Source organism: Oreochromis niloticus, linkage group LG3, assembly GCF_001858045.2.
Source record: "Oreochromis niloticus isolate F11D_XX linkage group LG3, O_niloticus_UMD_NMBU, whole genome shotgun sequence".
NCBI lineage: Eukaryota > Metazoa > Chordata > Actinopteri > Cichliformes > Cichlidae > Oreochromis > Oreochromis niloticus.
In genome coordinates this window covers 85,896,661-85,914,111 of record NC_031967.2, presented here as the reverse complement: position 1 = coordinate 85,914,111, position 17,451 = coordinate 85,896,661, and the positions used below count along the sequence as shown (strand labels likewise).

Below are 17,451 nucleotides of genomic sequence, written 5' to 3'. Positions count from 1 at the left end.
TTCTCACCAGCAGAGGGCCACAAATCACCATCAATGAAGAGTTCAAGGAGATGTTAGTGACATCAGAGCTGTAAATATTGATCTGATCAATATGGAAATTAATGTTTCTTTGATTGGATCCGTTTTTAAAAGCAGCTGTTTTTATAGAATGACAGAAACATGAGAGACGCGAAATGTCTTTAATATTTGGTATACACTGGGTAGAATTGGATGTCCACTTCTTCAGCCATGATGGAAACATCCCATTAAGAAAGAGAAATCAAACATTTGGATTCATTTTAATGAGCTCACACTTGTTGAAATGCAGAGGAGCTGGTTGTGAACTGAGCTTCAGAGAAACACAACATACTGATATTCACTGTGAAGCTTTGAGTGGAAAAAGACAGAAAAACAACATGTGGATCCTGGAATAATGGGAGCTTCCATCTTTAAAGGACTGAAGAGGAAGAAGTTTACAAGGAATCATTTAGAAGAGTTTAAAACATCAACTGATTGAATCCATGAATCTGAAAACGTGTTTGTGAGTGAAAGAGACAGACATGTACAGACTGAACTATCTGTTCAACAGTCAGAGTGTTTCTTTAACAGGAGGACACTCTTTACACTCCACTCAGCACAGGGACACTGATGAACCAGGAGATACTCTAAATCCAGGATAAAGAGTTTCAGTGAATGTGGTGTTGAAGGTGTGGAGGTGGATCAGAGTGTCAGAGGAGACTCTGTAGAAGGACAGAGTGCCAGCAGGACAGTCCACATACACTGCTACTCTGTTAGAGACAGAGGAGGAGGAGGAGGAGGAGGAGGAGGAGGGGGAGATGGGTGTTAGTCTGTTATTGTGCCAGACAGAACAAGGACCATCATCAGAGCATTCAATACTCCAGGACTGATCATTCCATCCAAACCCACAGTGTCTGCCTCCTTTCCTTCTGATTCTTCTGTAACTCACTGATATGTCAACGTCTCCTCTCCACTTGACCTCCCAGTAACAGCGACCAGTCAGACCATCTCTACATAGCAGCTGAAGACGACCATTAAACCTGTCTGGATGATCAGGATATGACTGAACCTCATTCACATGTGTCACCTTCCTGTTGTTGTCAGACAGTTTGAGTTTTTTGTGCACTGTGTTTGTGTCAATTGTGAGTTGACAGGAATCTGATGGAGAGAACAAACACAATCCAGCTGCAGTTATTGATCCATCATCTGTTCATTGATTTACACTTTCATGATGACTCCTGACATCAGAGATGTGAATGAATGATGTGACAGTTTGAAGATGGTTGAATGTGTGCTGCTTTGTTTTCATGAATCACATTAAAAACATACTTACACTTCCTCAGACCTGGTGTTAACCACTGGACTCCAGCAGGCTCCAAACTGAAAGGAGGAGAGGGTCAGACCAGCAAAGTCTCTTTCAGCATGCACACATGGACATTACATGGCTCTCATACAAATACTGTTAGACACTGATAAAGGAACAGTCAAACATTTTCACAAATACACTTCCTCGAGGCTCCTGACTACGGTAGCCGTAATGCTCCAACAATCCATCAAGCGGTGCGGCTTCGTAGCTTACCAAAGTCGTACTAAAACATTTTTGACAGATTTTTGCACACCGTGTATCAAATAAAATTGGTTTGAGGTCAGTAAGCACAACCAGAATTCATACATAAGGCACACCTGATTATAAGGTGCACTGTCGTTTTTTTTAGAAGAATAAAGTATTTTAAGTGGGCATTATGGTTCGAAAATATGGTATTTTTGTTTTTGAATATTTCATGTTGAAACTATTAAGGTACCAGCGTATTTCCTCAGCAAACTCTCTGATCCTCATGTTAGTGCACTGAATCGTTCTGCTGTCAGCTGACATCACTGAGAGTCACCTGTCAGTCAAATTCATTTGTCATTAAGATTACTTCCAGTCTGAGTTATTGTCACATTACTGACGATTCAATGAAGACAAACTGGGAAGTAGAAAATCATTAATTTTACAATATTCATTCTATTCCATCAAAAATTGTCATGGTACTGGGTCTGCAGCTCAGTATTTGTGTTTCAGCCCTTGTGATTATATTTTTTGACTTATTGTTGTTCATAGTTTTTGGTTTTGATTAATTCTTACTGATTGTAATCCCTGCTCCCTTTGTATTTATCTTAGCCTGTGTTTAGTCTCAGTTCCCATGTGTACCCCTTACTCTTCCTGTGTCCCACATTCACCATCTAGTCACTCTTGTCTCTATGTTCCCTGTTTCCAAATCAGCCATGTCTCTGTTTGAAGTCTGTAGTCGTGTCAAAATTCATAGGCTGCATCCTCCTGAGGACCCAGCCTTCACAGTCTATGTGGGCCGGGTCCTCCGAAGGCCGGGTTGACTGGAAGTGAGGGGCTGTGAAATTGGATGGTCTAGCCTTCAGATTTGCCTCACGAGCTGTCTCGGTGGAGTTTAATAAACTCAGCCGTCTGCTCCTTCCTATCTAAAATATAACAGGACACTGGTGTAAATTCTCGACCATCTCACACTTCTGTCTGATGTTTATTCAGCTGTGTGAAAACTATAACTTTAATCTCAGCCAAACCAATTTACTCACAAACAAATAAAACACTGGATAAAGCCAAACAACAACATTTTTAAGTTATCTAAGTGATTTATATATCATGTTTAACCTGAGTAGCGAAAGACCATGGGGTGTTTGAAAACGATGTGTCAGAGTCCCCTGTTCTTGCCGACTCTACTTAGCTGGCTAGCTATCAATCTGGTGAGTAAGAGATGTGTCCAAAATTGTCAGAGCACTTTTGGAAATTTGTGATATCTTGATAAATCGAGCAGATATTTGAAATTTACGCAGCTACATTCTCGCCTGAGTATATCTTAAAAGTTTATTTTGTGACCCAGAAAGAATAAGAAGAGTTATATTAAAACTAAGTAGCTGTCGCCATTGTAGGAAACTGGAATTGGCTGAGCCGTGCTATCAATTCTGGGATCAGTTGGGCCACGAAGAAACTCTGAATGCTGTTGGTTAGCATACAATATTAAGAGTAATCAAATGATCAACAGCTGGATCTCTGACTGTGGTAATACAAACTTAAATATCTGAAGAAGGCAGGTAACACTGATCCTTGAATATTTGATTCATAAAGACAATTCCACATGTATTCTTTTATAGTTTCCATGACTTCAGTTAGAATCTACAATGTAAACTGTCATGAAAATAAAGAAAAACCATGAAATGGCTCTATACAGAGATTAATTTATGACTCAGTTCAAGAGAGAGGAAGAGGATTTTTCTTAAATGACTGCTCCAATTAATATATAGAGATCTTTCCAAATGGTGAGTTAATGGTACAGAAAAACCCTTTGTCATTATTGTTCCTATTGTTCCCCTATATTATTATGTATTTATTATTTAGCTAGACTATTGTTTCTGTCCATGAAAATGTTCCTGCATGTGTCACTGCTTATGTCATATCTACATGAAACAAACAGGAAGTGAGTGAAGGACACTGGAAACGTTTCCAGCTCCTTCTCCTCTATCAGACATTCTCTTCATACCTGAGAGTGTCCAGTCTCCAGTGTGGATCCTTCAGTCCAGCTGACAGCAGCTTCATTCCTGAGTTTCCTGGATGATTGTAGCTCAGGTCCAGCTCTCTTAGATGTGAGGGGTTGGAGCTCAGAGCTGAGGCCAGAGAAATACAGCCATCCTCTGTGGTCAGACAGCCTGACAGACTGCAGACACACAAAACAACAATCCATCTGTGAACAATGCTTTTCTGTTTCAAAGGCAGGATATACCCTGGACAGGGCTAACACACAGAGACAGACAGCCATTCACATTTATTTCACACATTACCAAAGAAACTAACCTCACTAATTTCATAACTTTGGACTGTGGGAAGAAACTGGGGATACAGTGACACAAGAAGAACAGGGAAAGTGCACACAGAATGCCCAAGGCAGATAGATTCAAACTATCTGAACCACAGCAAGAAACCTTTCATGTTCTGAAGGGTAGCTCAGCTACCCTTCAGAGTCCCCCAACTACACCACTAGGGGGCAGTAAAAGATCACATACAATTACATTATCACTAAATGTCTACCTTGTGTGACAAGTGACTTGGATTTTATAATGAAAGTTCATACCAACTGGCTACATGTGCTGTTTAGCTGCTATCCTATGATTTAATGACAGTGGCAGTAGCAGATTACAACCAAACTAAAACACTTCTACTTTTCTGCAACATCAACTGAATGTATGAATGAATGAATTCCAGCGACAATGAAACATGTCCTGGTGGGACATGCCCGGAACACCTCACCCAGGAGGCATCCTTCTCAGATGCCTGAACCACCGCAACTGGATTCTTTTGATGTGGAGGCACAGCGGCTCTACTCTGAGCCCCTCCCAGAAGGCCGAACTCCTCACCCTATCTTTTAGGGAGAAGCCAGTGTGGAAGCACACATATTTAATCATATCACTTTAGTTATAGTAATATCACTTCCTCACTTTACTATAGTAAGAGCACTAAAATGTTTGCATGCATGTAGAATGTTAACACAGTGAGGCCATTTTAATGGGAGACGCTAAACAGATAGTGAGACTCCTTCTGCTTATCAGGGATGTAAATCCTTAGTGACGGCTAAACAGAAAACAAGGTCATAATTCTCTCTGTGAGGGAGAAGGTATAACCCCCCGTGAGAGGGGCCAACATGTTAGAGTTTGTGGAGTGTTCTTTGTCTGTGTGTCTGTATATAAGATGTAAGGGCGGTGGCAAAAATTCAGAGATGATCCTAGAGTTTCACTGGGATGCTCTCTTCACATTGCAATGTGTTTATTAAACCCACTTCAAATCAAGCTCACTGGGTGTGTTGCAAGTTATTGTTAAATTTTCCACAGCAATTTGGCGTTGTCGAACAGGATTCCTCACGTGAGTTTTGCTGAATCGCAGGTGCGCGGTGACTGGCCATCCTGGGGGAAAATTGCCCCAGTCCCACCGTTCTTTTGTTTTCAAAAAAGGAGGAACCGCGAGAAACCCTCAGGGACTCACACATTCAGGAAATGAACAAACTATGAGGAAAGAAATGGCAAAAAGAATCTGTAACGGTGAGCTGTTTTTGAGTTTTCAAGCGGACCACAGAGAGGGAAAACCTCAAAAAACTATGCCTAAATTAAGGACTGTCGTGGGAAGGACTCTTCTGTCCTTGGGTTTATGGTTTTTAACACTTTGTACCAAAGCAAAGGCTGCAGAGGGGACGCCTGGCTGCAATGGGTGCTGAGCTCAGCAAAGCGGCTACAGGAGCCGTGGGGAGGTTTTGTCGCTGGAGGTGGTCTGGGTGAAAACTCCAAATGGGTGAAGTATATGTTGTGTGAGAGAAAGAGAGATGTCGACAAAGAAAATAGTTAAATCAGGTGATGTGCGTGGGATGAACGATAAGAAGAGGTGTGTTAAATGTGGAAAAGTGATATTTTTACTGAATCAGAGAATGAAAATGTAAGGTAGTGATGAAAATAATATTAAATAAGTGTCTTAGTGTGTCTGCTGCAGGTGAGTACGAACCTGGATCAGCCTCCTCCACGAGCACAAGGGCCAGAGCAAAATGTTAACATAACTGGAACCACAGCCAGCCGTGTTTTGGCTGAATATGTCACAGCTTCACCTTCATGTACATCTTACACTGAAGAACAAGCTTCGAGGACAATCAATCTCTCCCTGAAGACAAAATGCAGTTCGAGAGCAACGGCGTCGACTTCAAGAGTCAACAAGGTGAACAGACAGCAACACTGCCTTAAACCCTGAACCTTAAAGGGTTCAGCAGCATGTACAAATGCCATCATGGATGGAAGCATGCGCTCCCAATCACAAGCTGGGAGGTTCACCAGCTACATCACTGTGTGTGAATTGACTTGAGAAGACTGTCTGAGTTTCACATTTGCCATACTGGGTGTTGAAATGGCAAAGGAAGAGACTGAAAGAAATATGGCAAAGCTGAAGAGGAGCGGCCCACTGGGCTTCTGGCATGTCAGCCACTGTGAACTGCTGCAGACGTGGGAAAGGCAGACAGTGGTGGCGAGAAGTGAGCTTGGAGGAAAAATGAAGGCTTTGTTGTTAATACACATGAAAATTGGGTTGGAAATTTGGGGCCGACTAACTCGTGGAGGTTGAGAAAGTGTCTGGAACACACACACACAAGCAGAGAGAGGCAAGAGAAAGGCAGCTTTTAAGGAAATGCCTTTTTGGGGAGGAAAAGGAGCAGGAGAGTGAGACAGGCCCATTGGCCCTGTTGAATCCGCTGCTCTGCTGCACACATGCATGCAAGCCTACTAACACACACATGCAGTGAAGAAAAGCTTAGACTCATGAATATGCTCATATCTGTCATGGGTGTTAAAGCAGGGAAAACTTAACAGGCAGTTTTTGCTATCAAATGCTGAGTGTATCCACTGCTGACAATTAACTCTCCAGGTTGCAAGACAATAGGTGAAACTTTTGTGAAAGGGGGAAAAAAAGGGATTCTGGTATGACAAACCAGTGATCAGACAACAGATTTAGTTGTTAATATAGTAAATTGTGAGATGCTTTCAGCTTGATTGGTGCAGCACAAGTAATTTACTGTATGAAGGAAATTCTCTTTTGTGATAAAATTTCAAACATGCATTTCCGTTGTCCTGTCAACTTAGTGGGTTATGAGCTGATATTCAAGTTAGTTGATTGTTGCTAGATCAGGGAAAGATGACTGGATTATAAAACAAGTGAATAAGATGTAGCAGAGGGCTGAAATGAGTTTCCTGTTTCTGATGTATGGGTGAAGCTTTGTGATTTTTCTGGCAGATTTACCCTCCTGAGTTGAAAAGCATGTGTCATGACTTAACTAGGCCTTTCTCAATTTTTACTTTAATAGTGCACTGAAAGTTTTTTATTTGATAATATCTATGTCATTTAAGCAGATCTGCACAATTTGAACGGAAAGCGCTACACAACATGTTGTCAGGAATGATCGCAAAGTGAGTTTCTCCATATTAAAATGGGCTCACGAGAAAGCCACTTATTTGGGACAGAATCAGATAAAAGTCCCTGTCTAAAAGGATTCAGCGAGGTAATCCAGTCCAAATTCTTCTTTTTCTTTTTGAAATGGCATCATATTGCTGGCAGTAGAAACTTGCGACGAGAGATTCCACTATCAGCAATTAATGAAAAAATGGGGAACTGACTGGGCTGACAAAAGTTGACTGACTTGACTGACTTAACACTACTATGCAAGGTTGCACCTCCACCCAGATGTGACAAAGGGATGTATGTATGGATGTATGTCTTTTGTTACAGGAGGATGACAGTGACCAGAGGGGGAAACTTTACACATGAGTGTGTGGTCCCTGCAGATTTAATCTTTAGCTGTAATTTTTCTGGGTTACTGGTTTTTGTGTGAAGGAAACCGTGTTTACAGGCTATATGTTGATTATGCTATTGCACTGTGTTGTTGGGAAAATGGTAAATACAGTGTGAGACATACTGTGTTGAAATCAGTGTTACCCTTTTTACAGTAGATTGTTAAGTTTATGACCTTTTATAGCACCTCTGGAATCTGGTGACCTAGGCCTGACCTCCAGGTGCTACTGCTAACATTTGTTTCTCTTTAAGAGTGCTTGTCAAGGATTCAGCACACAGACAGACAAGTAAAAATTGAGCAGATGTGCAGTGATTATAGAATAGTTTAATGTTGGGGTCATTATTTGACCACTATTGAGCTCATAGTGATAAAATAAGTGGAGTGACATTACATACGGAAAGTCACTGATTACAGTAATTTGGAATGAACACATGGGGTGATCCATGACTTGGGCAAATTATGGACATAGTAGTGTTTTTAGTGATTTGGGGAAATAAACTGCACATGGCACACTTGTGTCTGTACTGCTGGCTGCCTACTGGCTGCCTACTCTTATAACCTACAGTTGTTTACAAATGTGAAGTTCATATTAACTCACATTTTGTTTTGTTTTCTAGGCAATGGTAGTGTGGCTGCAGGCTCCAGGCAGAGTTAGGAGTTAAAAAGACTTAACATGGAAACGAGAGAGTGAGGGGTGTGAAGGGACTGTGGCAGCTTTGGCAATGGATGTGCTAATTCTACTCAGTGTCCCCAGTGTCCCTCAGAATGCTGTTGAAGGTCTCCGAGAGGATTGGGTTGAAGTGGACTGGGGCTTCTGCCAGACGTTCCCAGTGCACCCTCAGTATACGTTTAGACAGGAGTAGGCAACTCCAAGCCTCGAGGGCCGGTGTCCTGCAGGTTTTAGATGTGTCCTTGATCCAACACAGCTGATTCAAATGGATTACCTCCTCAACATATCTTGTAGTTCTGTGGAGGCCTGGTAATGAAGTAATCATTTGATTCAGGGTTGTTGACGCAGGGTGATATCTAAAACCTGCAGCACACCGGCCTTCGAGGCCTGGAGTTGCCCACCCCTGCGTTTAGGTAGTCTATCCAGCATCCTCCTCTGCCATCTGATCCAACTCACAACCAGGAGGTGATCAGTTGACAGCTCAGCCCCTCTTTTCACCCGGGTATCATATGGCCTCAGGTCTGGTGATACGATTAAAAAATTGATCATTGACCTACAGCCCTTATGCACTTATGGACACACTTGTGTTCAAACATGGTGTTCGTTATTGGGAAACTTTGGTTCACAAGTCCAATAACAAAATACTGCTCTGGTTCAGATCTGAGAGGTTGTGTCTCCCAGTCACACCCCTCCAGGTCTCACTGTCGTTGTCCACATGAGCATTGAAGTCTCCCAGCAGGACAACACAGTCCCTCAAGCACCCCACCCAGGGACTTCAAGAAGGATGTGTACACTGAACCGTCGTTGGTTGCATAAGCACAGACGACAGTCAGGACCCGTTCCCCAACCCGAAGGCACAGGGAACAAACCCTCGAAGGGTAATTAAAATTTTATGATGTGAAATGCAGAAAATGAACTTGACAGCTGGGGATCATTCACTAGTAATAATAAGACATGACTGAATCTATATCACACTTAAAGCACTCTGTAAATAAAATAGTGAAAACATGGTACTTCCAGTTGATTGTAAACCCAAGCCCAAACATGACATGCTCTGGACCAAGTTATAGTTTCAGCATGTAGTTACAATGGTGATCTAGCCAGATTCAGAGAGGTACCTTAATGACACTGAAATCTCTGACTTTAAGCACCATGTACCTCACTAGCAATGTTCCCCCTAAGCTGCACGCATGCGCAATTGCGCACTGCTGGCATGCTCTCTGCGCACAGAAAATCTGCGTTGAAAACAGAAAAAAATCTAACCTGAATTGAAATTAAAATAAATACGTTAACAATTCTGTTTATCAGTGTTAGTCAGTAAGTGACTGGCTGCCCCGGTATGGGATTAGAACGATGCCACCTTATCCCATAGTCCAGGCGATAATGCGATTCACATTCGTAAATATGCAGCCCCCCCCCCGCCTTTCCTATTGGTGGAAATATGTGCCATGTCGACCAATCAAAAAATGATATGGCAACATGGCATTTTGGGAGTGATCGCGGTGTTTTGAGATGTGAGAGATTTGCGACATTTAGCGCAAATCTTGTGTAGTTAGTGTGTAGTGTAGTCAATAGTTTTGTTGTGTGTGTCAGAACAATGAGGCGACTGCTGAATGTTACAGGTGTTACAGCAGTGATACATCTCCTGTTGTCAGGCCTGCAGGTATCAGGCTGTTGTTCTCCTTTATCTCATAGTGGACAGAAATTATTTTTTGGAGTGGCACAAATAATTTGTGTGGCATCAAATTTGATGCAGAACATCTGATTGTTCTGTAAATAGTTTGAAATGTTTATTTAAAAAACGCCTTGGCTGCATTTTTAGGTAAACAGCTGCAAAAAACTTTATTGTTTGCATAACTCAGTTACTTTTTTAAAGAAGTAACTATATCATTAATTGCCCAATATTTGTCATTATATGCTGTATTTTGCAGACAGAGTTACAGGACTCTCTCCCAGACCACAGACTCATAATACAAGTCAGGAAAAAAAGAAAGAAAGTTGTGTTTTCAAAATTGGAGTTCAAGTTATTTTTACTTCCAATAGTGTTAACATACTACACAGGTCATGAACAAGATTTGTTTTTTTATTGTAAGTGGGCTAAAGCAGTTAATTAAAAGTAGTCTAACATAAATGTAAATGCTGTAATTTGATTACTTTAATAAACCATGTAACTTGGATGGATTAGATGTTGGCGTGACCACAGTGCACATGTCTGATGTCACTCACAGTGGTCCAAGGGATCGCTCAGGGAGTTTGTGTGTTCGCTCAGACACATGAAAAATTAGAGGGAACATTGCTCACTAGCCCATTAAACTAGGCTTCCACAGTCTTTTCTTTTAGCATTAAATAGAAAATATGACTAATGAAATCTTTAGACTCTAATTCAGTGTGTAATAATCCACCCAAAGGTAAATAAAGCCCATTAAAAAGGTTAACTGTTAAGATACATAATTTACATATATAATTTAGATAAGTTATATAATTCAGATTTTAACTTGATTTTGGTAGAAAAGTCTTGAACCTGACCTGAGAGTTTCCAGTTTGCAGTAAGAACTTTTTAGTCCAGCAGATAGAAGTTTAACCCCTGAATCCATCAGGTCAGAGTTACACAGGTCCAGTTTTCTGAGACTGGAGGACCGGGAGCTGAGAACTGAGGACAGAGCTTCACAGCTTCTCTCTGAGAGGCTACAGTAGCTCAGTCTGAAAAACAAAACATGAACAATGAAAAAGTGTTAAAATGTACAGTGGGGCAAAAAAGTATTTAGTCAGCCACCAATTGTGCAAGCTCTCCCAGTTAAAAAGATGAGAGAGGCCTGTAATTTTCATCATGGATGTACCTCAACTATGAGAGAAAAAATGACAAAAAAAAATCCAGAAAATCACATTATCTGATTTTTAAAGAATTTATTTGCAAATTATTATAAGTAATTGGTCAATAACAAAAGTTCATCTCAATACGTTGTTATATACTGTTTGTTGGCAATGACAGAGGTCAAATGTTTTCTGTAAGTCTTCACAAGGTTTTCACACACTGTTGCTGATATTTTGGCCCATTCCTCCAAGCAGATTCTCCTCTAGAGTGATGTTTTGGGGCTGTCGGCGAGCGACACAGACTTTCAACTCCCTCCAAAGATTTTCTCTGGGATTGAGATCTGGAGACTGCCTAGGCCACTCCAGGACCTTGAAATGCTTCTTATGAAGCCACTCCTTCATTACCCAGGCGGTGATTGGTCATGCTGAAAGACCCAGCCATGTTTGATCCTCAATGCCCTTGCTGACGGAAGGTTTTCACTCAAAATCTGAAGCAACATGGCCCCATTCATTATTTTCTTTACACGGATCAGTCATCCTGGTCCCTTTGCAGAAAAACACCCCAAAGCATGATGTTTCCACCCCCATGCTTCACAGTAGGTATGGTGTTCTTTGGATTCAATTCAGCATTGTTTTTCCTCCAAACACGACAAGTAGAGTTTTTACCAAAATGTTCTATTTTAGTTTAATCTGACCATATGACATTCTCCCAATCAATTCAATTCAATTTTATTTATACACCGCCAAATCACAACAGTCGCCTCAAGGAGCTGTTCCTCTTCTGGATCATCCAAATGCTCTCTAGCAAACTTCAGATGGGCATGGACATTTACTGGCTTAAGCAGGGGGGCACGTCTGGCACAGTAGGACTGCACTTGTGTTGAGCCCCAGATCAAGAGAGATTATCAGTGGTCTCCCTTCCATTTTCAATTAATTGCCTCCACAGTTGAATTCTTCACACCAAGCTGCTTACCTATTGCAGAGTCAGTCTTCCCAGTCTGGTGCAGGCCTACAATTGTATTTCTGGTGTCCTTTGACAGGTCTTTGGTCTTGGACATTGTGGAGTTTGCAGTGTGACTGTTTCAGGTTGTGGAAAGATGTTGTTTATACTGATAATGAGTTCAAACAGGTGCCATTAATACAGGTAACGAGTGGAGGACAGAGTTGCCTCTTACAGAAGAAGTTACAGATCTGTGGGAGCCAGAAATCTTGCTTATTTGTAGGTGACCAAATACTTATTTTCCACCATAATTTGCAAATAAATTCTTTAAAAGTCAGGCAATGCGGTTTTCTGGATTTTTTTTCTCATTTTGTCTCTCATAATTGAGGTATACCTATGATGACAATTACAGGTCTCTCTCATCTTTTTAAGGGGAAAACCTTTTACAATTGGTGGCTGACTAAATAATTTTTTGCCACATTGCATTCAATGTGCAGTGATTATTTGTGTTTTTTTCGTCTTTTTTATGGAATACATATTATCAGATGTTAAACAGACTAGTTTACTGTTTACTTAAACTTATAAATAATGAAGGAAACAAATTGATTCATAATTCATGAAAAAAAAACAAAAAAAACAACAACAACAACAAAAAACAGAAGAACATAATATCTGACCTCAAAGTTTCCAGTGTGCTATGTGGACTCTTCAGTTCTGACGACATACGCTTCACTCCTGAGTCCTTCGGGTTATTGTTACTCAGGTCCAGCTCTCTCAGAGGAGAGGTCTGAGATCTGAGAACTAAGGACAGAGCTTCACAGCTTCTCTCTGAGAGGTTACAGCCACTCAATCTGAAAAATAATTTATAATCGTTATAATTGATTGAAATCAACCAAGACAGAAAGATGGAAACCAAATGAAATCAATGAAGAGTTGGAAGATGAATGGTATTTTATAATGAATAAAACTTTTTTATAAATAACTTTAAATAACTTTTAAATAACAAAACACTAAAGCTATTCTGTTATACCTGTATGCAAAAAATACACTGCACCCAAAATATTTCATAGTTCAGCAATACTGATCAATCTAATAAACTTATACCTACATCCTCCACCCTATTCTGGTATTTTAAAGAGTACTTTATATCAAGGAAACTAACTAAGAGGGTTGCCAACTCCCAGCAAAAAAAAAAAAAAAATAGGGAACCACCGCCCACCCTCCGCCTCATAATGCTTAAATCTGTCAGGGTCCTGGGTCTCCTGACCCAGCGTTTTCTGTTCTTTGTGATTTTTTTATTCTTTCAACTTCATTTGTTATTTATTCTATAGTTTCTAGGTTTTAATCCCTTGCCCCTGATGTTTCTCTGTGCCCCCTCTGTTCCGTGCTTAGTCTTCTCTGCCTGTGTGTTTCCTCTCTGTAAAGTCCGTGTTTCTTGGTCTGTGTTTTGCATGTGTGAGTTTCCTGTTTTATTTTGAAGGTCTGTGTCCTAGGTGAATGTATTGAGTTTTGCTCTCATCATGTCTGATTTCTCCCAATTGTGTTCTCCTCCTGTGTGTCGTTCCCCTCATTATTCCCCAGTGTATTTAAGCTCTGTGTTTCTCTGTGTCAGTGTTGCGTCGTCCCTCATGGTTGTGTTTTCCTGTGTTTCCTCGCGGTTCAGTTATTCATTTCCCAGTTTAGTTTAGTTCTCTGTTTACCATGTACTCCTGCAATAAAGCAGTACTTTTAAGTTTATTCGTCGTGTCTCCGTGAGTTTGCATTTGGGTCCTCACCTGCCTCCTTTATGCAGGCAATTCATGATGTAATCGACGTAATCGACTTTAATTTAATACACATGTAAAACAAATGCACAGAAATCAATTATTTTCTACAATAATTAAATAGATTCAACATCTTTCTTCAACAGAATTGCAGACTGCACAGATGGTATCTTCCCAAAGGAAAAAGTACTACAGCTTACTAGGTTCTAAATTAGACTTAATAGTTGCTATATACAATAATGGATTTCTATACATTTTACATCAGATGAAAACTTTGGCTGTAGATTCAGATAATTATTTATTAAAAGCTAGACATGACAATTAGAAAGAAAAGTATTTCTTTGGGCCCCCCTTTCGCTGTTAATGCCCTATCTGGCCCCCTGGCAAAACTTTGCTAGACCGGCCCCTGCGCAGTTACCAGCTGTCAGCTACGCAGAAAAGGATTTTGGACTAGAAAGTAATTTAAAAAATTCTAACAACAGTTTATCAAGCTTAAACCTTCTGCTGATGATTATCTGCTGGTTTCATCTTTTTGGCGCAAAGCGGGCAATAAACAAAAAAGAGAGACGGGACTCATAACAGAAAAGCTGATCAGCTGATCATTGATCAGTTTCATGATTGAAGTAGCAACAGGAGAGGGAGAGAATGAGAGGCAGTTGCTCCATATATCGGCTGTTAAGCTTAACGTGGGAATGCTTTACAAACATTCAGAGATGAACTTACACACTTGCTTTACTTCTCTGGGATAGCTTTCTCAGAGATGAAATGCTGGTATGGTAGCACGTAGCGAGGCTCCAAATGCTCAACCAGACCGCCAACAGGTCTTGCACACCACAGCCGGTCTATCACGTGACACATACTGCTCTGACGTGATAAGGTTATGAGCTGGGTAACACTATGTCGCAAGTTTCGTGAGGTGCCTTTGTGATATTTAATATATCGGATTACATTTTTTATTTCTCTCCGATATCCAATCCAGTAATTTAGGATGGGCCCATGTCCCTTTTTCAGGCTGTGTCTGGACTAAGGCCCGGCCACCAGCCGCTCTTCCTCTGAATCACTCCTTGTCTGGTCCCTCACCCAGGACCAATTTGCCATGGGAGACTCTAACAGGGGGCAAACGCCACAGACAACATAGCGCCTCGGATCCCTGGGACACAACCCCTCCACCACGATAAAGTAGCGATTCGTGGAGGGGGGAAAGTGATATATATTAATATATATGGTCATACGCCTTCTCATTATATAAATATATATTATATATAGGCCAAGCCGACAAGCCGGCAGGGCAGTGGCTGTGGGAGGAATTCGGAGAGAACATGGAAAAAGACCTTCGGACTGCCTCGAAGAGATTCTGGCAAACCGTCAGGCGACTCATGAGGGGAAAGTGGTTTTCTACCTGCACTGTGTATAGTGCGGGTGGAGCACTGCTGAATTCAACTGAGAAAATTGTCGAGCGGTGGAAGGAATACTGAGAGGACCCCCTTAATCCCACTGGCACATCTTCTGTGGAGAAAGCACAGTCTGGGGATGAAGAGGATGACCCGCCAATCTCTGGGGGCGAGGTCAGTGAGGCAGTTAAACAACTCCTTGGTGGTGGAGCCCCTGGGGTGGATGAGGTCCACCCCGAGTTCCTGAAGGCTCTGGATGTTGTAGGGCTGTCTTGGTTGACACACCTCTACAGTGTTGTGTGGAGATCAGGGGCAGTACCCCTAGATTGGCAGACCGGGGTGGTGGTTTCCATCTTTAAGAAAGGGGACCGGAGGGTGTGTTCCAACTACAGGGGAATCACACTCCTCAGCCTCCCTGGGAAAGTCTATGCCAGGGTGCTGGAGAGGAGAGTCCATCCGTTAGTCGAACCTCGGATACAGGAGGAACAATGCGGTTTTCGTCCTGGTTGTGGAACACTGGATCAGCTCTTCATCCTCTCAAGGATACTTGAGGGTGCATGGGAGTTTGGCCAACCAGTCTACATGTGTTTTGTGGACTTGGAGAAGGCATTGGACCATGTCCCTTGGGGTCCTCGAGTTGGTGCTCCGGGAGTATGGGGTGTCTGGTCATTGCTACGGGCCATTCAATCCCTATACAACCATTGCAAGAGCTTGGTCTGCATAGCCGGCAAAAAGTCGGACTCTTCCTGGTGGGTGATGGGCTCCGCCAGGGCTGCCCTTTGTCACCGATTTTGTTCATTATTTTTATGGACAGAATTTCTAGGCGTAGCCAAGTGGTGGAAGGCTTTCACTTGGGTGGTCTCAGGATCTCATCTCTGCTTTTCGCGGATGATGTTCTTTTGACTTCATCGGATGATGGGCTCCAGCTCGCCTTGGAACGGTTCGCAGCCGAGGGTGAAGCGGTGGGAATGAGGATCAGCACCTCCAAATCTGAGGCCATGGTTCTCAGCCGGAAAAGGGTGGAGTGCCCACTCCGGGTCGGGGATGAGTTCCTGCCCCAAGTGGAGGAGTTCAACTATCTCAGGGTCTTGTTCGCGAGTGATGGGAGAAGGGAGCCGGAGACTGACAGACGGATTGGCGCTGTGGCCGCAGTGATGAATGGCTGGATGGATGGATATATCACTTTCCTAATTCTAATATCTGTGATCACATTAAGTTCAAAGCCTTCTTTAATTATCACGTAATAAATCTTGGTGTAGTCTCTCACTTATTCCTCCATTAGAAATAAGCCATAAGCCATTTTACCTCATTACCCTTTCAGTGCACCCCTCCCAAAAAGATGACTTTATTTTGATTGGCTAATTAGCAAATTATAGGAAGAATGCTGCTCCACTACCTCTGCCATCTGATATAGAAGTTGTAAAATCAAAATAATGTAAATGTACTATGAATGTAATTGATAGGTCATGACTTTTAACCTAATCTTAGCAAAGATAACAGCAGGACCTCCCTGTGTGGTAAATATTATACTCACAATGTGCTTGGTCTTGAACAGTCTTTCAAAAAGTGAACACATAAAACAGTCTCACTGTTAAAAGGTATGTATGTATGTATATCTATATATATCTATATATATATCTATATATATATATCTATATATATATTCTCTTATATATATTATATATAATATATATAATACCAGAGGCGCAAAACACCAGCTACTGGTAGACAGAACAGTCAGCCGAGACTGCAAGACCAGACTGACCAGCCTGTGCACAGCCTGGATTGATTACAAGAAGGCCTATGACTCAATGCCCCACAGCTGGATACTGGAATGCCTAGAATTGTACAAGATCAACAGGACCCTAAGAGCCTTCATCAGGAACTCAATGGGGATGTGGCGTACAACACTAGAGGCCAACTCCAAGCCCATAGCACAAGTCACCATCAAGTGCGGGATCTACCAAGGAGATGCTCTGTCCCCACTGCTGTTCTGCATAGGCCTGAACCCCCTCAGTGAGATCATTAACAAGACTGGCTACGGATACCGACTACGGAACGGAGCGGTTGTCAACCACCTCCTGTACATGGATGACATCAAGCTGTATGCCAAGAGTGAACGAGACATCGATTCACTGATACACACTACCAGGATATACAGCAATGACATTGGAATGTCGTTCGGACTGGAGAAGTGTAGTCGGATGGTAACAAAGAGAGGGAAGGTAGTCAGAACTGAGGGGATTGAACTACCAGAAGGCAACATTGCAGACATAGAGGACAGTTACAAGTACCTGGGGATCCCGCAAGCGAATGGGAATCATGAAGAGGCCGCTAGGAAAGCTGCAACCACCAAGTACCTGCAGAGGATCAGGCAAGTCCTGAGGAGTCAGCTGAACGGTAAGAACAAGATCCGGGCCATCAACACCTACGCCCTGCCCGTGATCAGGTACCCTGCTGGGGTAATAGGCTGGCCAAAGGAGGAGATAGAAGCCAC

At 42.1% G+C, this 17,451-nt stretch overlaps 1 protein-coding gene and 1 long non-coding RNA gene across 2 annotated transcripts in view; one reads left to right on the top strand and one right to left on the bottom strand.

Annotated features, from left to right (window-relative positions):
• Positions 1–17,451, top strand: part of LOC102082314 (protein NLRC3-like) — a 441,947-nt gene that overhangs the window by 358,643 nt on the left and 65,853 nt on the right. The window lies entirely within an intron of this gene.
• LOC102082247 (protein NLRC3) overlaps positions 508–17,451 on the bottom strand; it is a 39,052-nt gene continuing 22,108 nt past the window's right edge. The window contains exons 9-12 of the long non-coding RNA XR_003219322.1: positions 12,478–12,651; positions 10,576–10,749; positions 1,331–1,377; positions 508–1,155 (exon numbers count right to left, since the gene is read on the bottom strand). This is a non-coding gene — a long non-coding RNA (protein NLRC3). The remainder of the gene's footprint in view (positions 1,156–1,330; positions 1,378–10,575; positions 10,750–12,477; positions 12,652–17,451) is intronic.